This window comes from Periplaneta americana, chromosome 11, assembly GCF_040183065.1.
Source record: "Periplaneta americana isolate PAMFEO1 chromosome 11, P.americana_PAMFEO1_priV1, whole genome shotgun sequence".
NCBI classification, from domain to species: Eukaryota; Metazoa; Arthropoda; class Insecta; order Blattodea; family Blattidae; genus Periplaneta; species Periplaneta americana.
The window spans coordinates 44,053,843-44,081,668 of record NC_091127.1 but is presented as its reverse complement, the minus strand read 5'-3'; positions in this window follow the sequence as shown (position 1 = coordinate 44,081,668).

Sequence of the window (27,826 nt, the reverse complement as noted above, 5' to 3'; positions counted from 1 at the left end):
ACTTACAAATGGCTTTTAAGGAACACGCAGGTTAATTGCCGCCTTCACATAAGCCCGCCATCGGTCCCTATCCTGTGCAAGATTAATCCAGTCTCTATCATCATATCTCACCTCCCACAAATCCATTTTAATATTATCCTCCCATCTACGTCTCGGCCTCCCCAAAGGTCTTTTTCCCTCCGGTCTCCCAACTAACACTCTATATGCATTTCCGGATTCGCCCATACACACTACATTCCCTGCCCATCTCAAACGTCTTAATTTAATGTTCCTAATTATGTCAGGTGAATAATACAATGCGTGCAGTTCTGCTTTGTGTAACTTTTCCATTCTTCTGTAACTTCATCCCTCTTAGCCCCCAAATATTTTACTAAGAACCTTATACTCAAACACCCTTAACATATGTTCCTCTCTCAAAGTGAGAATTCATGTTTCACAACCACACACAACAACATGTAATATAACTGTTTTATAAATTCTAACTTTCAGATTTTTTGACAGACTAGGTGACAAAAGCTTTTCAACCGAATAATAACGGGCATTTCCCATATTTATTCTGTGTTTAATTTCCTCCCGAGTACCATTTAAATTTTTTACTGTTGCTCCCAGGTATTTGAATTTTTCCACTTTTTCAGAGGATAAATTTCCAATGTTTATATTTACATTCCGTACAATATTCTCGTCACGAGACATAATCACATACTTTGTCTTTTCGAGATTTACTTCCAAACCTATTTCCTTACTTTCCTCAAGTAAAATTCCCGTATTTTTCCTAATCGTTTGTTGATTTTCTCCTAATATATTCACGTCATCCGTATAGACAAGCAGCCGATGTAACCCATAATAATAATAATAATAACAATAATAATAATAATAATAATAATAATACTTACAAATGACTTTTAAGGAACCCAAAGGTTCATTGCCGCCCTCGCATAAGCCCGCCATTGATCCATATCCTGAACAAGATTAATCCAGTCTCTATCATCATATCCCACCTCCATCAAATTCATTTTAAAATTATCCTGCCATCTACGTCTCGGACTCACCGAAGGTCTTTTTCCCTATTGCATCCAAACTAACACTCTATATGCATTTCTGGATACGCCCATATATGCTACATACCCTGCCCATCTCAAACGTCTGGATTTAATGTTCCTAATTATGTCAGGTGTAGAATATAATGCGTGCAATTCTGTGTTGCGTAACTTTCTCCATTCTCCATAAACTTCACCCCTCTTAGCCCCAAATATTTTCCTAAGAACCCTATTCTCAAACACTTTTAATCACTGTTCCTCTCTCAAAGTGACAGTCCGAGTTTCACAACCATACACAACTACCGGTAATATAATTGTTTTATAAATTGTAACTTTCAGATTTTTTGTCAGCAGACTAGATGACAAAAGTTTCTCAACCGAATAATAACATATAACAACAACAATAATAATAATAATAATAATAATAGCAATAATAATAATAAGAGCAATAATAATAATAATAATAATTATAATAACCTCACTCGGCTATATAATATGTCAGAGAAAGAACAATACTGTTTTACATTTCTGGACATTTAAACAAGTGGACATTTAATTTCATGTACATTTATATAAGTGGACATTCTATTTGTGGACATTTAATTTTTATGATCATTTATGTAAGTAGACAATTTGCTAGTGGACTTTTCTGTTTGAGGACGTACTAAAATGGACATTTTAACCTTCAACCAATAGTTACGCAATATAAGTATCGTTACCTAACCATGCCTTGCTCCATAACATGACGGCCTTTCTTTCTGGAATTGGTAAACCCTCATGAACTCCCACCTACTCCTCAACACTTAGCCAAGTGGCATAAATACAATATGAAAATGACTTCAAGAATTTGCAACTGAGCTAATTGTTTATCCTTTGTTCGTACTAGCAGGTAAGTGGTGAAGAGAGAGAAGAAAGGCCGTCACGTTCTGGAGCAAAGAATATGTGCGTAATGAACGTCTTTACAACATTTTTATTAGTCATGTAGAGTCCACATTATGTAATCGAAGTGGATAAAATATATTACAAGCATAAATAAAAAAAAAAAAAAACTTTTCAACAACTGGGTAAGGTGTAACGTGCTTTTGTCAACGATAGCAATAAATAAAGTGAAAGTTTATTTTAGACATTCGTATGTTGTAACACTGAAGAGTAGAGGCAACTGCAACTACAGTATTTAGTATTTAATAAAATTAGCAATGTAGTTTACGTTTTAATTTCCACTAAACTAATTCCCTATTATTGACCCTGAATTTTATTATTACGTTATGTTTGTATAGTCGCAGTACGAGAATATATTCGGAAATTAAAAGTATAATTAATACACCCACTTGACTAGAGTTGAAAGCCACCACATTTTTTATCAAATAATTACTACTCACCATTTACAGAAAGATTGCTCTTTGAACTCCATTTACATTCAGATCAAATCTTTGCCTACAGACAGAAGACAGAAAGAGAGGAAATTGACCTGTTGTTCTTCCATTATGCCATCTCCAATGTTGCGTCTTCTTTTCGTCTGTGGTGAAATTGGATTTCGAGCCAAGGATACTTCTTGCTATGTTGTACGTATTCCAGTTTCCCTTAGGTATTCACACGAGAGAGAATAATAAAAAAAACTTCGCCTTTGACAAATCACTACTCTTCTCCTAGCAGAGTCCATCTACTTAGCTATATTGGTTTTATGTGTGTGTCTTACAGAACCGATAGCTTTTATCCCTGTAATTTCGTGCAAAGTCAGTTTATATTTTCCTCACTCTAGATATTAAAAGTCAGAGGCTTGTGAGGAAAAGATGATTCAGAGCCACTTCTTGTTTTTTTTATACTCTTAGGCTTTTAGTTTGAGATCATTGGATTAAAAATTCCGTTTCTTCTCGACTCTTTTTCTTCTGTCTTTCTTGTATAACATTTTGCCTGAATATTCATTATTTAACAGTATGTTACAAGACATGAAAGAAAGAATCAATAACACCGATTTTAGAGTTATGAAAAGTTTCAAACTTCGGTTTATTCCATATCCAACTCCAGGAGACGGAAATTCAGGACACATATCACTTACAAATGGCTTTTACGGAACATGGATCTTCGTCGTAGCCGCCCTAACATATCGGTCCCTATCCTGTGCAAGTTTAATCCAGTCCCTAGTATCATATCCCACCTTCATCAAATCTATTTTAATATTATTCTTCCATCTACGTCTTGGCCTCTTCAACGAACGTTTTCCCTCCGGTCTTTCAACTAACACTCTATATGCATTTCTAGATTCACCCATACGTCCTACATACCGTGCCCACCTCAAACGTCTGGATTTAATGTTCCCTATTTAATACAGGACATATTTATTAAAAGTAAATGTACACTCAAAAAGCTTTAGAATTAGTTTTACTATCTACGTATTAATATTTGGTTAAACATTAAAATATACTTTATTTATTTATTTATTTATTTATTTATTTATTTATTTATTCATTCATTCATTCATCCATTCATTTAATTATTTATTTATTTAACTAAATAGCTACCGAGTACAAATTAAAATTATGAAACAAAAATGTTTCTAGCCACTATCGTAAGAACCATGCTCGTGTATGATGTGGTCTTAGCCAATAATATAGGTTAACATAAAATTTACAAAAACAGTTTACTAAATACAGTAAATAACTTAATTCAAATTAATAAATAACATAAGAGCAAAAAAAAAAAAAAAAAGGAAGAGAATAAGAGACGTAACAGATGACATAACAGTCTTACATATTTAAAAATACGAGGATTGATATACATGTCACTAGATTCGCTATATTTAGAATTTGTTTTAGAATTGCTTATTGTTTTATATAAAAAATTTATTGCAATAATGTAAATGTTTTGTCAATAAAGTGAAATTTACCTCGTACTAGTCGATTATATTTGTATCCCCCAATTCCTTAGTCATACTATAAGCCAATTGGCTTGCCGTCGGTACAACTCATTCTGCATACGGCGTTTCCATGGTTCCCTTTAGGTGTTAAGACAAATGGGACACTCAGAAAGAAGTGATGGAAGTTCACAGAAACAGTTGTTGGGATATTCAAAGTTTTAGAAAAAATCAAATACAAAAAGCAACGCAAATGTTCATCCAAAGTAAATTTATTTATAATCACAAAATACCCTTTTAACTATACCGTAGGAATATAATGCCTGAAACAAAATTTATGGCTGAAATTAATTAATAATGAGCAAAATGCAGTGACCGAAATATTTACAACTTTGAGCGAAAAACGTGACCCAAAAGGCAGAGACACCAATGTATCTGTGACCCATATGTACATTTACCGAAAAAACATTGACAAAAGTCGCTGAGGATCCTTTCGATTTGTAACAAAGTGAAATGACCGGCGCACTTGACCATCCCAGATTCTGAGAAAGCATTAGTACGAATGCATAAAGTTGAGGAACTCCGAACTAATGTTTTTTACAGACAAAGGGTTGGAATCCCCAGTTTTATGTTTATTTTTAAAAGAGCCATTCTCTTAAGCCAGGTTTAGAAATTTTAGTATTTTCTATAGTTGTGAACAGAACATAACTACATCAGTTCAGGGCCCTTCCTCTTTACCAGCATCATGTATAGTGAGAACAAAAGGCGCCCTCCAGGCCATGTTGTGGGACAGGGACGTTAAGATTTATCTCCGAGTATATATGAAAGAAAATTCAATACTTCACTCTCAAAAATAAAACCAAAATAATAAAAAATTAAAAACCCAATAATTGTCTACATACGTACAAATATGTCACATTCTTTACATAATATGTAAAACATATAATACGAGCATAATCGGCATAATTCATTTTGTCACTCGTTATTACTGTAGATTACTGGAAACTCCTCGTAACCGTCTGGATGTCTGTGATTACACAAGGTACTCACGACACCCTCTTTGATCACCGCTGCCTTACATCCTGTATATTTATGACAGTAAATTACACACATAAATAGACCTATTTAAACCAAAATATTTGTAAATAAATTCAGATCTAGGCTACTATCTTACTTTTTGAAGGTATAAGAAATATTTCTCTTTTGCTTAAGTTCATACATTTATTTCATCATCATATTCCAGGCACGAAATATGGCCATTCTTGGCCTCTTTCGGTTCCAGCTATACAGGATCCAATAGACGTTTCTGTGGACGTCCAGGTTGTCGTCGTCCTTGAGGGTGATATTTTAACATTTCTTGGGGTGTTCGGCCAGCTTCCATACGAGAAATGTGTTCAAGCCAACTATTTCTGTCTTATGTAATTTTTTCTTCTAATGGTTGCATGTTGAGATCCCGCAGTATATCCTCGTTCCTCTTGTGGTCCAGAAGTGTGTATCCTGCAGTTCGTCGCAGATATTATATTTGAGCTGCTTTTAATCTGCTTATTATAACCCAAATATATGTTTCATAACACAAATTTCGCTTCCATGGAGGAGAGTTGGTAGTGCAAGGGTTTTATATAGCTTTATTCTGGAATATTTCTGTACTAAACCTTGTTTTATGGTATGGCTTTTCAGTCCTAATATTTGTAAAAATTTGTTAATTTTTCTGCTTACATCATTCTCTCCTTCGTATGATATATTACATCCTAAGTATAAAAAGAAATTTATCTGTTCCAAAATCACATTTTCAACAACAAATTTGCTTCGCATTGGGTTTGTACATTCAAAGGACATTATTTTCTTCTTTTTTTCTGGTAATGTCTTCATGACATGTTCTTCTATTATTTTATTTAGTTTAAATATACTCATCTGTAAATTGTCTTCGGAGTTTGCAACTAATACTTGGTCGTCCGCGAAAAGAACTGTGTTTAGTCTAATGGAACTTTAAATTTGAAATCCTAACTTATACATTTGAAGAGTCCACTGCAAGAATGATGGATGTAGTTTGGAATACATTTTGCAGAATAAGCAATTGAAAGTTTCAAATGCTTAGCGCTCAAATCTTAATTGTGATTTCCCGATCATTACTGGACTACGACTATCAGTGTTAAAGCCATATAATTCCGTATGTACTTTCTATATGTCTTAAGCTATGCATTGACAGTCTTGGCTCATTTTCGACAAGAAAGTGACATCCATGATTCTTGCATTTATCTGGATGTGAAAAATATTTTTGTAGCTATTTCTGAAGGATAGTTCAAACACTCATAGCCACAATCCTGAATATTATTGGCAACATAATAGAGGAGTATATCGGTTCCTAAAGACGAAAAACGTACAATGAAAAATTTGTGTTAGTTTCACACTGTCTAATTTTTATTGCAACCGAAGCATAGACAACTCTCAATACAAATTAACGCAAGTTACACCCATAAATGAGGTGTTTTCTTCTCCGTCCGCGCCGAAGTCTTATTAACAGATACAATTTACTGTTGTCATATTCCACCTCCCTACGCGCTACGACATCCACAGATTCTGAATTCGGCCACGCTTCGACGCGTACCGAGCAAAAACCAAATACCTCTGAGCGATCTGCCATCACTTGACACACACTTCCTTACGAAAGCGACGCCATTGAAAAGAATGGCACAAGCCTGTAATGGAAGCAAAATTCCGTAGCTCTGGTAGGATTAGGTTCAGATAAAGGGTAGGTAGGTTAGTTAGTGGATAGATGGGAGGTGGAATCCCTCTCCATGGACTGCAACCTTGACGTGGTGAGAGGGCTTGCGCGCCTCTTTTAACGAAGAGGCCAGACTAATGGCAGTCCGATAAAAAAATTAGTTCAGAACTTAGAAGTAGCAACAATATTAAACATCACTGTACGCTAATTTGAATAAGAATGCGACTGAAATTAATTCCAAGGGCCAAAAAATGTGACAGAATTACAACATGAGAATACTGCTGAGGACGATGAGTATAAAATATAAAAATTATTCTTGAAATACAGTAAAATAAATAAGCTTGGCTCTTGATGTACCGTATGTATAGGCAAAATTCACTTTGTCACCTTGACAATCTTTCTAATCAAAATTTCGAGGGCTATATTTAGTCTTGAAACATCAAAATATTATTCGGTTTTGTAAGAAATACGCGAAATTTAAAGTTTAAATGAAATTTATTATATTTACAATGTAAAAATAATATTTCTCACTTTTTTTGCGAAACTTTAAGATCATTTCCATAGAAACGTGTGTATTGTTACGAGTACATTATTGCTTTCGCTGTTTACGTCATTGACTTTAAGTTACCTACTACAGTTATGAAAGAAATATAAAAAAATAATATGGTGTTACTTTAATTACGGATGGATTAATATCGGGAATAAGATATAATAAGTATTCTAATTTCTATGGATAGTATTCTTTCTAGTATTTAGTTTGTTTAAACAAGCGTTTAGTGACTGCTTTTCCTATTGCAGATATAATATGCATCTTCAGCCGTCTTACATGTCGTACCAACATAACTTACGAGACATTACGAACGCTTCACGCTAGTTTGCAATGTTCCAGCGGGGTGCAAATTCGACCATTTTCATACCTCAGGGAAGTGTGTAGGGGCAAGAAAATGGAGTGTTATGACAGGTTAGGTTAGTTTAGACTTTTATTATGTGTTACGTACTTATTTGTGACAGGTTACGTTACGGTAGGTGATGGTTTTGTTATGACTTGCATAGGCAAATCTGTGACAGGTTAGGTTAAGTTAGTTTATGATTTTAGTGACAGGTTAGGTTTGGTTAGTTTAGGCATTTATTATGTCTTACGTACATATCTGTGACAGATTAAGTTACGGTAGTTTAGGGTTTTGTTATGCCTTGTATCGGCGAATCTGTGACAGGTTAGGTTACGTTAGTTTACGATTTTAGTGACAGGTTAGGTTAGTTTAGGCTTTTATGATGTCTTACGTACTTATCTGTGACAGATTAGGTTACGGTAGTTTAGGGTTTTGTTATGCCTTGTATCGGCGAATCTGTGACAGGTTAGGTTACGTTAGTTTAGGATTTTAGTGACATGTTAAGTAATGTTAGTTCAGGCTTTTATGATGTCTTACGTACTTATTTCTGACAGATTAGGTTACGGTAGTTTAGGGTTTTGTTACGCCTTGTATAGGCAAATCTGTGACAGGTTAGTTTAGTTTAGGGTTTTAGTTACAGGGTAGGTTAGATTAGGCGTTTATTATGCTTTACATATACGAAACTGTGACAGGTTAGGTTAGGATAGTTTAGGCTTTTGTTGTGCCTTGTATCGGCGAATCTTTGACAAGTTAGGTTAGGTCAGTATAGGATTTTATTGATAGGTTAAGTTAGGTTAGTTTAGGCTTTTATTATCATCAAGATAAAGGTGAAACCGATTGAGTGTGGCGCTTTTGAACAGGTAGTGATTTTTTTTTTAAGTTGGCAGTTCAAGTCGTTGGTGTCTATTCCAAATTCGGCGGAAGTCACTCAACGCTCGTTTCACCTTTAGTTTAACTCCAGATATATTAAAAATAATGAAGTTGAAGATTTGATGAAATATTATAGTAAATGCGACGTTTCTATTTATTCGAGGATGCTGTATCACGAAATTTATTGTAGGAATAAAGGAAAACTAGGAAAATTATGATTTGATGTAGTCAATTAGCAGAACGTAATATGGAATAGGCGTATTATTTTTGCACAATTCGTTTATATTTTTTTCAATTTAATATTACTCGATAGATTTTGAAGTTCTCTACCGCCATTCACGTTGTTTGTACTAAATTTTTCATAATGTGTAGTGTGAAAACATTATCATTTTATAGTACAAAAAATCTATTTCGAAATTGCAACGAAAATACACGATTCCCCCATGGACTCCATGATGGATGAAGATAACGCAGAATTCCTGCACGGAAATATCATATGTACTTCGGTACATTGCAATAGTGTCGCCTAGTGGTTTAAAGAACGGGTTTAGCTTCTCATCCGATGCAAAAGAGCATATAGTATCGCCCCCCGCAAAAAAAATCTGTCACATTCTACAAAAATTCGAACCACCTATTTTGGGTTTAGTGACACAGTCATCGCCACAACCTGTACGTAGGTCAATTAAGCTCAACACTGGAAGGAATGATATTTAATGTTATAATACAATTCAGTCCAATTGTTTAGTTTGATTACATTTTTTTATACTACTTGATTTTATTAATACTGAAAGAATAACATAATAATAAAGGTATGTTTAACGCTCCGTTTACATTAAAGTAACATTCAGAGCAGGTAAGATAATACAATTGAAGGTTTTTTATTCTAAATACCTTAGTCCAAAAGCATACAATTTCAGGAGAAACGAATAATTATCTGGGATGGGTGTTGCTGACACTTCGAGTATGAAATTCATCATGCCATTTCTTGAGGTATTTTAGAAAGTTAGGAAAACTGAAGTACAATTTTATAAATTGCAATGCCTCATAGATATACGTGTGTAAATGTAGGTAACTGTGGACAATGGATCTTTTAATAAAAAATACTCTCTTGTGGCTGAAGTGTGCCTCTCTTTTAATCTTCTTTTTCTTTATTATATCCTTTTTCTTCTCGTTTCTTTGCTTCAATGAGGTTACTTCTTCACCTAAAGATGACTCTATAACTAATAGGCCTACGACAATAATTCAAGTGCTAAACTATTTTTCTCTCTCGTGGCTTTTGCCGCGTACATAAGAAGCAGTACTACCAATCTACTTACTTACTTACAAATGGCTTTTAAGGAACCCGCAGGTTCATTGTCGCCTTCACATAAGCCCGCAATCGGTCCCTATCCTGTGCTAGATTAATCAAGTCGCTATCATTATATCCCACCTCCCTCAAATCCATTTTAATATTATCCTCCCATCTACGTCTCGCCCTCCCCAACAGTCTTTTTCCCTCCGGTCTTCCAACTAACACTCTATATGCATTTCTGGATTCGCCCATACGTGCTACATGCCCTGCCCATCTCAAACCTCTGAATTTAATGTTCCTAATTATGCCAGGTGAAGAATACAATGCGTGCAGTTCTGCTTTGTGTAACTTTCTCCATTCTTCTGTAACTTCTTCCCTCTTAGCCCCCAAATATTTTCCTAAGAACCTCATTCTCAAACACTCTTAACTTATGCTCCTCTCTCAAAGTGAGAATCCAAGTTTCACAACCACACACAACAACATGTAATATAACTGTTTTATAAATTCTAACTTTCAGATTTTTTGACAGACTAGGTGACAAAAGCTTTTCAACCGAATAATAGCAGGCATTTGCCATATTTATTCTGTGTTTAATTTCCTCCCGAGTAGCATTTATATTTTTTAATGTTGCTCCCAGGTATTTGACTTTTTCCACTTTTTCAAAGGATAAATGTCCAAAGTTTATATTCAAATTCCGTACAATATTCTCGTCACGAGACATAATCATATATTTTGTTTTTTCGGGATTTACTTCCAAACCTATTTCCTTACATGCTCCAAGTAAAATTACGTATTTTTTCTAAACGTTTGTGGGTTTCCTAATACATTCGCGTCATCCGAACAGAAAAGCAGCTGATGTAACACGTAATCATAATAATAATAATAATAATAATAATAATAATAATAATAATAATAATAATAACAACAACAATACTTACAAATGTCTTTTAAGAAACGAAAAGCTTCATTGCCGCCCTCGCAAAGGCCCGCCATCGGTCCATATCTTGAAGAAGATTAATCCAGTCTCTATCATCATATACTACCTCCCTCTAATTCATTTTATGATTATCCTCCCATCTACGTCTCGGCCTCCCCGGAGGTCTTTTTCCCTATTGCCTCCCAACTAACACTCTATACCCATTTCTGGACTCGCCCATACGTGCTGCATGCCCTGCCCATCTCAAACGTCTGGATTTAATGTTCCTGATTATGTCAGGTGTAGAATATAATGCGTGCAGTTCTGCGTTGTGTAACTTTCTCCATTCTCCTTAAACTTCACCCCTCTTAGCCTCAACCTAAGAACCCTATTCTCAAACACTCTTAATCACTGTTCCTCTCAAAGTGAGAGTCCGAGTTTCACAACCATACACAACAACCGGTAATATAATTGTTTCATAAATGGTAACTTTCAGATTTTTTGTCAGCAGACAAGATGACAAAATTTCTCAACGGAATAATAACATATAACTATAGTAATAATAATAATAATAATAATAATAATAATAATAATAATAATCTCACTCGACTATATAATATGTCAGATAAAGAAAAATACTGTTTTACATTTCTGGACAATTAAACAAGTGGACATTTAATTTCATGGACATTTATGTAAGTGGACATTATATTTGTGGACATTTAAATTTTATGATCATTTATGTAAGTGGACAATTTGCTAGTGGACTTTTCTGTTAGAGGACGTATTGAAATGGAAATTTTAACATTCAACCAACTGTTACGTAATATAAGTATCGTTACCTAACTATGCCTTGCTCCAAAACATGACAGCCTTTCTTTCTGGAATTGGTAAACCCTCATGAACTCCCACCTTGTCCTCAACCCTTAGCCATGTGGCAGAAATACAATATGAAAGAGACTTCAAGAATTTGCAACTGAGCTAATTGTTTATCCTTTGTTCGTTCTTGCAGTTAAGTGGTGAAGAGAGTGAGGAAAGGCCGTTATGTTCTGGAGCAAAGAATATGTGTGTAATGAACGTCTTTACAACATTTTTATTAGTTATGTAAAGTCCACATTATGTAATCGAAGTGGATAAAATATATTAAAAGCGTAAACAAAAAAAAAAAAACTTTTAAACAACTAGGTAAGGTGTAACGTGCCTTTGTCAAGGATGGTAGCAATAAATGAAGTGAAAGTTTATTTTAGACAATGGTATGTTGTAACACTGAAGAGTAGAGGCAACTGCAACTACATTATTTAGTATTTAATAAATTTAGCGATGTAGTTTACGTTTTAATTTCACGAAACTAATTACCTCTTATTGACCATAAATTTTTGTATTACGTTATGTTTGTATAGTCGCAGTACGAGAATATATTCGGAAATTAAAAGTGTAATTAATACACTCACTTGACTAGAGTTGAAAGACACCACGTTTCTATCAAATAATTACTTCTCACCATTTACAGAAAGAGTGCTGTTTGAACTCCACTTACATTCAGATCAAATCTTTGCCTACAGACAGAAGACAGAAAGAGAGGAAATTGACCTGTTGTTCTTCCATTTTGCCATCTCCAATGTTGCGTCTCTTTTCGTCTGTGAAGTTCTCTACCGACAATCACCTTGCATGTACTTATTTTTCATTATGCGTAGTTTGAAGATAATATTATTTGATAGTACAAAATATTTATTTCGAAATTGCAAAGAAAATACACTATTCCCCCATGGACTCCATGATGGATCATGATAACGCAGAATTCCTGCACTGAGTTTTCATATCGTCGCCAGAACGCAAGAATTAGGTAACTCGAAATTTGCGTTTTTTAGTTACCTCTCTTATAGCATAGTAAAAATCGCACTAAATGTAATCAAGGATGTAGGTAACTGATCGAACGATACCATCGACATCTATTTTCCAATATAACAAATAGGTAAATGAAAACGAAACATATTCCTTAGTGCAATAAATAAGTAAATAGGCAATGTCACAAAATATGAAAAATCAAGTTACCTAGTTCTTGCATTCAGGCGACGACATGTACTTCGGTTCATCGCAATAGTATCGCTTAGTGTGGTTTAAAGAACGGGTTTAGCTTCTCATCCGATGCAAAAGAGTATATAGTACCTAGCCCCCCCAAATCAGTCACATTGAGCCAAAATGTAATCCACCTATCTTGGGTTTGGTGACACAGACATCGCCACATTCTGTATGTATGTCAATTAAGCACGACACTGGAAGGTATGTCATTTAATTTTATAATACAATTCAGTTCATTTGTCTATTTTGATTTCTTTTCTTTATATTACTTGATTTTATTAACACTGAAAGAATAACATAATAATAATAATAATAATAATAATAATAATAATAATAATAATAATGGTATGTTTAATGCTCCGTTAACATTAAAGATAACATTCAGAGCTGGTAAGATAATACAATTGAAGGGTTTTTTATTCTAAATACCTTAGTCCAAAAGTATACATTTTCAGTAGAAACGAAAAATTATCTGGGATAGGTTTTGCTGACACTTCAAGTATGAAATTCATCATGCCATTTCTTGAGGTATTTTAGAAACTTAGGAAAACTGAAGTACAATTTTATAAATTGCATTGCCTCATAGAAATACGTGTGTCAATGTATGTAACTGTGGACAATGGATCTTTTAAGAAAAAAATACTCTCTTGTGGCTGAAGTGTGCCTCTCTTTTAATCTTTTTTTTATTTATTATATCCTTTTTCTTCTCCTTTCTTTGCTTCAATGAGGTTACTTCTTCACCTAAAGATGACACTATAACTAATAGGCCCATATTTATTCTCTGATTAATTTCCACCCGAGAAGCATTTATATTTTTTACTGTTGCTCCCAGGTAAATGGATTTTTCCATTTTCGCAAAGGATAATTTTCCAATGTTTATATTTCTATTTCGTACAATATTCTCCTCACGAGACATAATCATATACTTTGTCTTTTCGGGATTTACGTCCAAACCTATTTCCTTACTTGCTTCAAGTAAAATTCCCGTATTTTTCCTAATCGTTTGTGGATTTTCTCCTAATATATTCACGTCATCCGCATAGACAAGTAGCTGATGTAACCCGTATTAATAATAATAATAATTATTATTATTATTATAATTATAATAATAATAATAACAATAATAATAATACTTACAAATGGCTTTTAAGGAACCAAAAGCTTCATTGCCGCCCAGGCATAAGCCCGCCATCGGTCCATATCCTGAACAAGATTAATCCAGTCTCTATCATCTTATCCCACCTCCCTCAAATTCATTTAATGATTATCACCCCAATTACGTCTCGGCCTCCCCGAAGGTCTTTTTTCCTATTGCCTCCCAACTAACACTCTATATGCATTTCTGGATTCGCCCGTACGTGCTACATGCCCTGCCCATCTCAAACGTCTGGATTTAATATTCCTAATTATGGCAGGTGTAGAATATAATGCATGCAGTTCTGTGTTGTGTAACTTTCTCCATTCTCCTTAAACTTCACCCCTCTTAGCCCCAAATATCTTCCTAAGAACCCTATTCTCAAACACTCTTAATCACTGTTCCTCTCTCAAAGTGAGAGTCCGAGTTTCACAACTATACACAACAACCGGTAATATATAAATGTCTTATAAATTGTAACATTCAGATTTTTCAGGAGACTAGATGACAAAAGTTTCTCAACCGAATAATAATAATAATAATAATAATAATAATAATAATAATGGTAATAATATTTGTAATATTAATAATAGCGATAATAACAGTAGCAATAATAATAATAATAATAATAATAATAATAATAATAATAATAATCTCACCCGACTACATAATATGTCAGAGAAAGAACAATACTGTTTTACATTTCTGGACATTTAAACAAGTGGATATTTAATTTCATGGACATTTATATAAGTGGACATTTTTTTTGTGGACATTTAATTTTTACGATCATTTATGTAAGTGGACAATTTGCTAGTGCAGTTTTCTGTTTGAGAACGTATTGAAATGGACATTTTAACCTTCAACCAATAGTTACGTAATATAAGTATCGTTACCTAACTATGAATTGGTCCAAAACATGACGGCATTTCTTTCTGGAATTGGCAAACCCTCATGAACTCCCACCTTCTCAACCCTTAGCCATGTGGCAGAAATACAATATGAAAGAGACTTCAAGAATTTGCAACTGAGCTAATTGTTTATCCTTTGTTCGTTCTTGCAGTTAAGTGGTGAAGAGTGTGAGGAAAGGCCGTCATGTTCTGGAGCAAAGAATATGTGCGTAATGAACGTCTTTACAACATTTTTATTAGTTATGTAAAGTCCACATTATGTAATCGAAGTGTATAAAATATAGGCCTATTACAAGCGTAAACAAAAAAATTTTTAAACAACTGGGTAAGGTGTAACGTGCCTTTGTCAAGGATGGTAGCAATAAATAAAGTGAAAGTATATTTTAGACAATGGTATGTTATAACACTGAAGAGGAGAGGCAACTGCAACTACAGTATTTAGTATTTAATAAATTTAGCGATGTAGTTTACGTTTTAATTTACACTAAACTAATTCCCTATTAATGACCCTGAATTTTATTATTACGTTATGTTTGTATAGTCGCAGTACGAGAATATATTCGGAAATTAAAAGTGTAATTAATACACTCACTTGACTAGAATGAAAGACACCACATTTTCTATTAAATAATTACTTCTCATCATATACAGAATGAGTGCTGTTTGAACTCCACTTACATTCAGATCAAATCTTTGCCTACAGACAGAAGACAGATAGAGAGGAAATTGACCTGTTGTTCTTCCATTATGCCATCTCCAATGTTGCGTCTCTTTTCGTCTGTGGTGAAATTGGATTTCGAGCCAAGGATCCTTCATTCTATGTTGTACGTATTCCAGTTTTCCCTTAGGCATTCACACGAGAGAAAATAATAAAAAAACTTCGCCTTTGACAAATCACTGCTCTACTCCTAGCAGAGTCCATCTACTTAGCTATATTGGTTTTGTGTGTGTGTCTTACAGAACCGATAGATTTTTATCCCTGTAATTTCGTGCAAATTCAGTTTATATTTTCCTGACTTTTGATATTAAAAGTCAGAGTATTGTGGGGAAAGAGGATTCAGAGTCAATTCTTGTTTTCTTTATATTCTTAGGCTTTTAGCTTGAGATCATCGGATTAAAAAATTCCGTTTCTTCTCGACTTTTTTTCTTCTGTCTTTCTTGTATAACATTTTGCCTGAATATTCATTATTTAACAGTATGTTACAAGACATGAAAGAAAGAATCAATAACGCCTATTTTAGAGTTATGAAAGTTTCAAACTTCAGTTTTTTCCATATCCAACTCCAGGAGACGGAAATTCAGGACACATTTCACTTACAAATGGCTTTTACGGAACATGGATATTCGTCGTAGCCGCCTTCACATATCGGTCCCTATCCTGTGCAAGATTAATCCAGTCCCTAGTATCATATCTCACCTTCATCATATCTATATTAATATTATCCTCCGATCTACGCCTTGGCCTCTTCAAATGACGTTTTCCCTCCGGTCTCCCAACTAACACTCTATATGCATTTCTAGATTCACCCACACGTGCTACATACCGTGCCCACCTCAAACGCCTGGATTTAATGTTCCCTATTAATTCAGGACATATTTATTAAAAGTAAATGTACACTCAAAAAGCTGTAGAATTAGTCTTACTATCTATGTATTAATATTTGGTTGAACGTTAAAATATGCTTTATTTATTTATTTATTTATTTATTTATGTATTTATACATTTATTCATTGAATCATACATTCATTTATTCAATTAATTATTTATTTATTAACTAGCTAGCTAGCGAGTACAAATCAAAATTATGAAACAAAAATGTTTCTAGCCACTATCATAAGAACTAGGCTCGTGTACGATGTGGTCTTAGCCAATAATATAGGTTAACATAAAATTTAGAAATATAGTTTACTAAATACAGTAAGTAACTTAATTCAAATCAATAAATAACATAAGAGCAAAAAAAAAGAAGAAGAAGGAGAAACAGAGACGTAATAGATGACATAACAATCTTACATATTTTTAAAATACGAGGATTGATATACATGTCACTAGATTCGCTATATTTAGAATTTGTTTTAGATTTGATTATTGTTTTACACAAAAAAATTTATTGTAATAATATAAATGTTTTGTCAATAAAGTAAAATTTACCTTGCACTAGTCGATTATATTTGTAACCCCCAATTCCATAGTCATACTATAAGCCAATTGGCTTGCCGTCAGTACAACTCATTCTGCATACGGCGTTTCCATGGTTCCCTTTAGGTGTTAAGACAAATGGGACACTCAGAAAAGAAGTGGTGGAAGTCCACAGAAACAGTTATTGGGATATTCAAAATTTTAGAAAAGATCAAATACAAAAATCAACACAAATTTTCATCCAACATAAATTTATTTATAAACACAAAGTACCCTTTTAACTATACCGTAGGAATATAATACCTGAAACAATATTTATGGCTGAAATTAATTAATAATGAGCAAATTGAAGTGACCGAAATACAACTTAGAGCGAAAAACGTGACCCAAAAGGCAGAGACACCCATGTGTCTGTGACCCATATGTACATTTACCGAAAAACATTGACAAAAGTCCCTGAGGATACTTTCAATTTGTAACAAAGTTAAATGACCGGCGCACTTGACCAGCCCAGATTCTGAGAAAGCATTAGTACAAATGTATAAAGTTGAGGCACTCCGAATTAATGTATTTTACAGACAAAGGTTTTTAATCCCCAGTTTTATGTTTATTTTTAAAAGAACCATACTCTTAAGCTAGCTTTAGGAATTGTAGTATTTTCCATAGCTGTGAACAGAACATAACTACGTCAGTTCAGGGCCCGCCCTCTTTACCAGCATCGTGTACAGTGAGAACAAAAGGCGTCCTCCAGGCCGTGTTGTGGAACAGAGACGTTAAGATTTATCTCCGAGTATATATGAAAGAATATTCAATACTTCACTCTCAAAAATAAAACCAAAATAATAAGAAATTTAAAACCCAGTAATTTCATAGATACATACAAATATGTCACATTCTTTACATAATATGTAAAACATGTAATACAAGCATAATCGGCATAATTCATTTTGTCACTCGTTATTACCAAATTTCCTTTCGTCTCTTTCCTCTTATCAATACTCTAACCACGACGTAAATACCAGATCACTTATCTGTTTCACGCTAAGTATACCTCTTCATAGAACATCTTGTTATTCATCATCTTTTACAATATCCACCTCGCGTCAATGGAATTCCTTGTCACAAAGTATTAGGGACTGCAAGACAACAAACACCTTTAAGAACAGCTTAAAAGATAACCTTATTAGCATTTCACTCCAATCATACTGAATTAAAATATCACTGACTACATTGTTACTTTTTTCTTTAGACATCATCCTGATTGTGCTGTATTTTAATTGTCTCATAATAATCTCTTTCTATTATCGAATATTATTTGAAATATATTAACATTCTATGTATTTTAGTTTAATTCTGCTACACAGTTTATTTCAGTGTTTAAGTAATAGTTCATAGTATTTTGTTGTTTAATTTGTAAATAACTCTTGTATACTTGTAACTCTCGTCTAAATCAAATTGTTGAATTCTTTGTAAGTTCATGCATATGTATATACACTTTTTGCTGGTTGAGTGGAAGAGAAGGCCTTACGGCCTTAAATCTGCCAGCTAAAATAAATCTTTATTATTTTTATTATTATTATTATTATTATTATTATTATTATTATTATTACTGTAGATTACTGGAAACTCCCCGTACCCATGTGGATGTCTGTGATTACACGATGTAATCACGACACACGCTTTGATCACCGCTGCCTTACATCCTGTATATTTATGACAGTAAATTACACACATAAATAGACGTATTTAAACCAAAAAAATTGTAAATGAATTCAGATCTAGGCTACTATCTTGATTTTTGAAGTTACAAGAAATAATTCTCTTTTGCATAAGTTCATACATTTATTTCATCATCATATTCCAGGCACGAAATATGGCCATTCTTGGCCTCTTTCGGTTCCAGCTATACAGGATCCAACAGACGTTTCTGTGGACGTCCAGGTTGTCGTCGTCCTTGAGGGTGATATTTTAACATTTCTTGGGGTGTCCGGCCAACTTCCATACGAGAAATGTGTTCACGCCATCTATTTCTGTCTTACGTAATTTTTTCTCCTAATGGTTGCATGTTGAGTTCCTGCAGTATATCCTCGTTCCTCTTGTGGTCCAGAAGTGTGTATCCTGCAGTTCGTCGCAGATATTTCATTTCAGCTGCTCTTAATCTGCTTACTATAACCCAAATATATGTTTCATAACCCAAATTTCGCTTCCATAGAGGAGAGTTGGTAGTGCAAGGGTTTTATATAGCTTTATTATGGAATGTTTCTGTAGTAAACTTGGTTTTAGTGTATGGTTTAGCAGTCCTAATATTTGTAAAAATTTGTTAATTTTTCTGCTTACATCATTTTCTCCTTCGTATGATATATTACATCCTAAGTATGAAAAGGAATTTATCTGTTCTAAAATCACATATTCAACAACAATTTTGCTTCTGATTGGGTTTGTACCTTCAAATGTCATTATTTTGTTTGGTTTTTTATTCTGGTAAAATCTTCATGCCATGTTCTTCTATGATTTTATTTAGTTTAAATATACTCATGTCTAAATTATCTTCGGAGTTTGCAACTAATATTTGGTCGTCCGCGAAAAAAACTGTGTTTAGTCTTATGGAACTTGAAATTTGAATTCTTAATTTATACCTTTGAAGAGTCCACTGCAAGAATGATGGATGTCGTTTCGAATACATTTTGCAGAAGAAGCAATTGAAAGTTTCAGATGCTTAGCGCTCAAAGCTTAACTGTGATTTCCCGATCATTACTGGATAATGACTATCAGTGTTAATGCCATATAACTCTCTATGTACATTCTATATGTCTTAAGCTATGCATTGACAGTCTTGATTCATTTTCGACAAGAAAGTGACATCCATGATTCTTGCATTTATTTGGATGTGAAAAATATTTTTGTAACTATTTCTGAAGGATAGTTCAAACAATCTTAGCCACAATCCTGAATATTATTGGCAACATAATAGAGGAGTATATCGGTTCCTAAAGACGTAAAACGTGCAATGAAAAATTTGTGTTAGTTTCACAGTGTCTCATTTCTATTGGAACCGAAGCATACAAAATTCACAATAAAAATTAACGCAAGTTACAACCAATAAATGAGGTGTTTTCTTCTCCGTCCGCGCCGAAGTCTTATTAACAGATACAATTTACTGTTGTCATATTCCACCTCCCTACGCGCTACGATATCCATAGATTCTGAATTCGGCCACGCTTCGAAGCGTACCGAGCAAATACCAAATACCTCTGAGCAATCTGCCATCACTTGACACACACTGCCTTACGAAAGCGACGCCATTGAAAAGAATGGCACAAGCCTGTAATGGAAGCAAAATTCCGTAGCCCTGGTAGGATTAGGTTCAGATAGAGGGTAGGTAGGCTACTTAGTGGATAGATGGGAGGTGGAATCCCTCTCCATGGACTGCAACCTTGACGTGGTGAGAGGGCTTGCGCGCCTCTTTTAACGAAGAGGCCAGACTAATGGCAGTCCGATAAAAAAATTAGTTCAGAACTTAGAAGTAGCAACAACATTAAACATCCCTGTACGCTAATTTGAATAAGAATGCAACTAAAATGAATTCCAAGGGCCAAAACATGTGACAGATTTACAACATGAGAATATTGCTGGGGACGATGAGTATAAAATGTAAAAATTATTCTGGAAATGCAGTGAAATAAATAAGCTTGCCTCTTGATGTACCGTATGTATTGGCAAAATTCACTTTGTCATCTTGACAATCATTCTAATCAAAATTCCGAGGGCTATATTTAGTCTTGAAACATCAAATTATTATTCGGTTTTGTACGCGAAATTTAAAGTTTAAATGAAATTTATTATATTCACAATGTAAAAATAATATTTCTCATTAATTTGCGAAACTTTAAGATCATTTCCATAGAAACGTGTATATTGTTATGAGTACATTATTGCTTTCGCTGTTTACGTCATTGACTAAGTTACCTACTACAGTTATGAAAGAAATATAAAAAAATAGTATTGTGTTATTTTAATTACGGATGGATTAATATCGGGAATAAGATATAATACGTACTCTAATTTCTATGGGTAGTACTCTTTCTAGTATTTATTTTGGTTAAACGAGCGTTTAGTGACTGCTTTTCCTATTGCAGATATAATATGCATCTTCAGCCGTCCTACATGTCGTACCAACATAACTTCCGAGACATTACGAACGCTTCACGCTAGTTTGCAATGTTCCAGCGGGGTGCAAATTGGGCCATTTTCATACCTCAGGGAAGTGTGTAGGGGTAAGAAAATGGAGTGTTATGACAAGTTAGGTTAGTTTAGACTTTTATTATGTGTAAAGTACTTATTTGTGACAGGTTAGGTTACGGTAGTTTATGGTTTTGTTATGCCTTGTATAGGCAAATCTGTGACAGGTTAGGTTACGTTAGTTTAGGATTTTAGTGACAGGTTAGGTTAGGTTAGGTTAGGTTAGGTTAGTTTAGGCTTTTATGATGTCTTACGTACTTATCTGCGACAGATTAGGTTACGGTAGTTTAGGGTTTTGTTACGCCTTGTATAGGCAAATCTGTGACAGGTTAGTTTAGTTTAGGGTTTTAGTTACAGGGTATGTTAGATTAGGCGTTTATTATGCTTTACATATACGAAACTGTGACAGGTTAGGCTAGGATTATTTAGGCTTTTGTTATGCCTTGTATCGGCGAATCTGTGACATGTTGGGTTAGGTTAGTATAGGATTTTAGTGATAGGTTAGGTTTGGTTAGTTTAGGCTTTTATTATCGTCAAGATGAAGGTGAAACCGATTGAGTGTGGCGCTCTTGAACAGGTAGTGATTTTTTGTTTTCTATGTTGGCAGTTCAAGTCAGTTGGTGTCTATTCCAAATTCGGCGGAAGTCACTCAACGCTCGTTTCACCTTTAGTTTAACTCCAGATATATTAAGAATAATTAAGTTGAAGATTTGATTAAATATTACAGTAAATGCGGCGTTCTTATTTATTCAGGGATGCTGTATCACGAAATGTTTTGTAGGAATCGAGGAAAATTAAGAAAATTATAATTTAATGTTGCCAATTTGCAGAATGTAATATGGAATAGGCATGTTATTTTTGCACAATTCGTTTTCTTTTTTTTTCAATTTAATATTACTCGAAAGATTTTGAAGTTCTCTACCGACATTCACCTTGCATGTACTTATTTTTCATTATGCGTAGTTTGAAGATAATATTATTTGATAGTACAAAATATTTATTTCGAAATTGCAACGAAAATACACGATTCCCCCATGGACTCCATGATGGATCATGATAACGCAGAATTCCTGCACTGAGTTTTCATATCGTCGCCAGAACGCAAGAATTAGGTAACTCGAAATTTGCGTTTTTTAGTTACCTCTCTTATAGCATAGTAAAAATCGCACTAAATGTAATCAAGGATGTAGGTAACTGATCGAACGATACCATCGACATCTATTTTCCAATATAACAAATAGGTAAATGAAAACGAAACATATTCCTTAGTGCAATAAATAAGTAAATAGGCAATGTCACAAAATATGAAAAATCAAGTTACCTAGTTCTTGCATTCAGGCGACGACATGTACTTCGGTTCATCGCAATAGTATCGCTTAGTGTGGTTTAAAGAACGGGTTTAGCTTCTCATCCGATGCAAAAGAGTATATAGTACCTAGCCCCCCCAAATCAGTCACATTGAGCCAAAATGTAATCCACCTATCTTGGGTTTGGTGACACAGACATCGCCACATTCTGTATGTATGTCAATTAAGCACGACACTGGAAGGTATGTCATTTAATTTTATAATACAATTCAGTTCATTTGTCTATTTTGATTTCTTTTCTTTATATTACTTGATTTTATTAACACTGAAAGAATAACATAATAATAATAATAATAATAATAATAATAATAATAATAATAATGGTATGTTTAATGCTCCGTTAACATTAAAGATAACATTCAGAGCTGGTAAGATAATACAATTGAAGGGTTTTTTATTCTAAATACCTTAGTCCAAAAGTATACATTTTCAGTAGAAACGAAAAATTATCTGGGATAGGTTTTGCTGACACTTCAAGTATGAAATTCATCATGCCATTTCTTGAGGTATTTTAGAAACTTAGGAAAACTGAAGTACAATTTTATAAATTGCATTGCCTCATAGAAATACGTGTGTCAATGTATGTAACTGTGGACAATGGATCTTTTAAGAAAAAAATACTCTCTTGTGGCTGAAGTGTGCCTCTCTTTTAATCTTTTTTTTATTTATTATATCCTTTTTCTTCTCCTTTCTTTGCTTCAATGAGGTTACTTCTTCACCTAAAGATGACTCTATAACTAATAGGCCCATATTTATTCTCTGATTAATTTCCACCCGAGAAGCATTTACATTTTTTACTGTTGCTCCCAGGTATTTGGATTTTTCCACTTTCTCAAAGGATAATTTTCCAATGTTTATATTTCTATTTCGTACAATATTCTCCTCACGAGACATAATCATATACTTTGTCTTTTCGGGATTTACGTCCAAACCTATTTCCTTACTTGCTTCAAGTAAAATTCCCGTATTTTTCCTAATCGTTTGTGGATTTTCTCCTAATATATTCACGTCATCCGCATAGACAAGTAGCTGATGTAACCCGTATTAATAATAATAATAATAATAATTATAATTATAATAATAATAATAACAATAATAATAATACTTACAAATGGCTTTTAAGGAACCAAAAGCTTCATTGCCGCCCAGGCATAAGCCCGCCATCGGTCCATATCCTGAACAAGATTAATCCAGTCTCTATCATCTTATCCCACCTCCCTCAAATTCATTTAATGATTATCACCCCAATTACGTCTCGGCCTCCCCGAAGGTCTTTTTTCCTATTGCCTCCCAACTAACACTCTAAATGCATTTCTGGATTCGCCCGTACGTGCTACATGCCCTGCCCATCTCAAACGTCTGGATTTAATATTCCTAATTATGGCAGGTGTAGAATATAATGCATGCAGTTCTGTGTTGTGTAACTTTCTCCATTCTCCTTAAACTTCACCCCTCTTAGCCCCAAATATTTTCCTAAGAACCCTATTCTCAAACACTCTTAATCACTGTTCCTCTCTCAAAGTGAGAGTCCGAGTTTCACAACTATACACAACAACCGGTAATATATAAATGTCTTATAAATTGTAACATTCAGATTTTTCAGGAGACTAGATGACAAAAGTTTCTCAACCGAATAATAATAATAATAATAATAATAATAATAATAATAATAATAATAATAATAATAATGGTAATAATATTTGTAATATTAATAATAGCGATAATAACAGTAGCAATAATAATAATAATAATAATAATAATAATAATAATCTCACCCGACTATATAATATGTCAGAGAAAGAACAATACTGTTTTACATTTCTGGACATTTAAACAAGTGGACATTTAATTTCATGGACATTTATATAAGTGGACATTTTTTTTGTGGACATATAATTTTTACGATCATTTATGTAAGTGGACAATTTGCTAGTGCAGTTTTCTGTTTGAGAACGTATTGAAATGGACATTTTAACCTTCAACCAATAGTTACGTAATATAAGTATCGTTACCTAACTATGAATTGGTCCAAAACATGACGGCATTTCTTTCTGGAATTGGCAAACCCTCATGAACTCCCACCTTCTCAACCCTTAGCCATGTGGCAGAAATACAATATGAAAGAGACTTCAAGAATTTGGAACTGAGCTAATTGTTTATCCTTTGTTCGTTCTTGCAGTTAAGTGGTGAAGAGAGTCAGGAAAGGAAGTGATGTTCTGGAGCAAAGACTATGAGCGTAATGAACTTCTTTACAACATTTGTATTAGTTATGTAAAGTCCACATTATGTAATCGAAGTGGATAAAATATAGGCCTATTACAAGAGTAAACAAAAAAATTTTTAAACAACTGGGTAAGGTGTAACGTGCCTTTGTCAAGGATGGTAGCAATAAATAAAGTGAAAGTATATTTTAGACAATGGTATGTTATAACACTGAAGAGGAGAGGCAACTGCAACTACAGTATTTAGTATTTAATAAATTTAGCGATGTAGTTTACGTTTTAATTTACACTAAACTAATTCCCTATTAATGACCCTGAATTTTATTATTACGTTATGTTTGTATAGTCGCAGTACGAGAATATATTCGGAAATTAAAAGTGTAATTAATACACTCACTTGACTAGAATGAAAGACACCACATTTTCTATTAAATAATTACTTCTCATCATATACAGAATGAGTGCTGTTTGAACTCCACTTACATTCAGATCAAATCTTTGCCTACAGACAGAAGACAGATAGAGAGGAAATTGACCTGTTGTTCTTAAATTATGCCATCTCCAATGTTGCGTCTCTTTTCGTCTGTGGTGAAATTGGATTTCGAGCCAAGGATCCTTCATTCTATGTTGTACGTATTCCAGTTTTCCCTTAGGCATTCACACGAGAGAAAATAATAAAAAAACTTCGCCTTTGACAAATCACTGCTCTACTCCTAGCAGAGTCCATCTACTTAGCTATATTGGTTTTGTGTGTGTGTCTTACAGAACCGATAGCTTTTATCCCTGTAATTTCGTGCAAAGTCAGTTTATATTTTCCTGACTTTTGATATTAAAAGTCAGAGTCTTGTGAGGAAAAGAGGATTCAGAGTCACTTCTTGTTTTCTTTATATTCTTAGTCTTTTAGCTTGAGATCATTGGATTAAAAAATTCCGTTTCTTCTCGACTTTTTTTCTTCTGTTTTTTCTTGCATAACATTTTGCCTGAATATTCATTATTTAACAGTATGTTACAAGACATTAATGAAAGAATCATTAACACTGATTTTAGAGTTATGAAAAGTTTCATACTTCAGTTTATTCCATATCCAACGCACGGAGACGGAAATTCAGGACACATTTCACTTACAAATGGCTTTTATGGAACATGGATGTTCGTCGTAGCCGCCCTCTCATATCGGTCCCTATCCTGTGCAAGTTTAATCCAGTCCTTAGTATCATATCCCACCTTCATCAAATATATTTCAATATTATCCTCCCATCTACGCCTTGGCCTCTTGAAAGGACCTTTTCCCTCCGGACTCCCAACTAACACCCTATATATGTATTTCTAGATTCACCCATACATGCTACATACCGTGCCCACCTCAAACGTCTGGATTTAATGTTCCCTATTAATTCAGGACATATTTATTAAAAGTAAATGTACACTCAAAAAGCTTAGAATTAGTCTTACTATTTATGTATTAATATTTGTTTGAACGTTAAAATATACCCTATTTATTTATTTATTTATTTATTTATTTATTTATTTATTTATTTATTTATTTATTTATTTATATATTTATTTATTTATTTATTTATTTATTTATGTACACATTCATTCATTTATTCATTCATTCTTTTTGAATTATTTATTTATTTAACTAGCTAGCTAGCGAGTACAAAATTACATTATGAAACAAAAATGTTTCTAGCCACTATCGTAAGAACCAGGTTCGTGTACGATGTGGTCTTAGCCAATAATATAGGCTAACATAAAATTTACAAAAACTGTTTACTAAATAAAGTAATTAACTTGATTCAAATTTCAAATCAATAAATAATATAAGAGCTAAAAAAAGAAGAAGAAGAAGAAGAAAGAGAAGAAGAGACGTAATAGATTACATAACAGTCTTACATATTTAAAATTTCGAGGATTGATATACATGTCACTAGATTCGCTATATTTAGAATTTGTTTTAGAATTGCTTAATGTTTTACACAAAAAATTTATTGTAATAATGTAAATCTTTTGTCAATATAGTGAAATTTACCTCGTACTAGTCGATTATATTTGTTTCCTCCAATCCCTTAATCATACTATAAGCCAATTGGCTTGCTGTCAGTACAACTCATACTGCATACGGCTTTTCCATGGTTCCCTTTAGGTGTTAAGACAAATGGGACACTCAGAAAAGAAGTGGTGGAAGTCCACAGAAACAGTTATTGGGATATTCAATGTTTTAGAAAAAATCAAATATAAAAATCAACACAAATTTTCATCCAACGTAAATTTATTTATAAACACAAAGTACCCTTTTAACTGTACCGTAGGAATATAATGCCTGAAGCAATATTTATGGCTGAAATTAATTAATAATGAGCAAAATGCAGTGACCGAAATACAACTTTGAGCGAAAAACGTGACCCAAAAGACAGAGACACCAATGTATCTGTGACCCATATGTACATTTACCGAAAAACATTGACAAAAGTTGGTGAGGATTTTTTTAATTTGTAACAAAGTAAAATGACCGACGCACTTGACCATCCCGGATTCTGAGAAAATGTTAGCACAAATGTATAATGTTGAGGCACTCCGAACCAATGTTTTTTAAAGACAAAGGGTTGGAATCCCCAGTTTAATGTTTATTTTTAAAAGAAACATTCTCTTAAGCCAGCTTTAGAAATTGTAATATTTTCCAGGTAGTTGTGAACAGAACATAACTACGTAAGTTCAGGGCCCTCCCTTTTTACCAGCATCGTGTATAGTGAGAACAAAAGGCGCCCTCCAGGCCGTGTTGTGGGACAGGGACGTTAAAATTTATCTCCGAGTATATATGAAAGAAAATTCAATACTTCACTCTCAAAAATAAAACCAAAATAATAAAAAAATTATGAACCCATCAATTGCTTAGATAGGTACAAAAATCTCACATTCTTTACATAATATGTAAAACATGTAATACAAGAATAATCGGCATAATTCATTTTGTCACTCGTTATTACCATGGATTACTGGAAACTCCTCTTACCCGTTTGAATGTCTGTGATTACACGATGTAATCACGACACACGCTTTGATCACCGCTGCCTTACATCCTGTATATTTATGACAGTAAATTACACACATAAATAGACGAATTTAAACCAAATATTTTTTGAAAATGAATTCAGA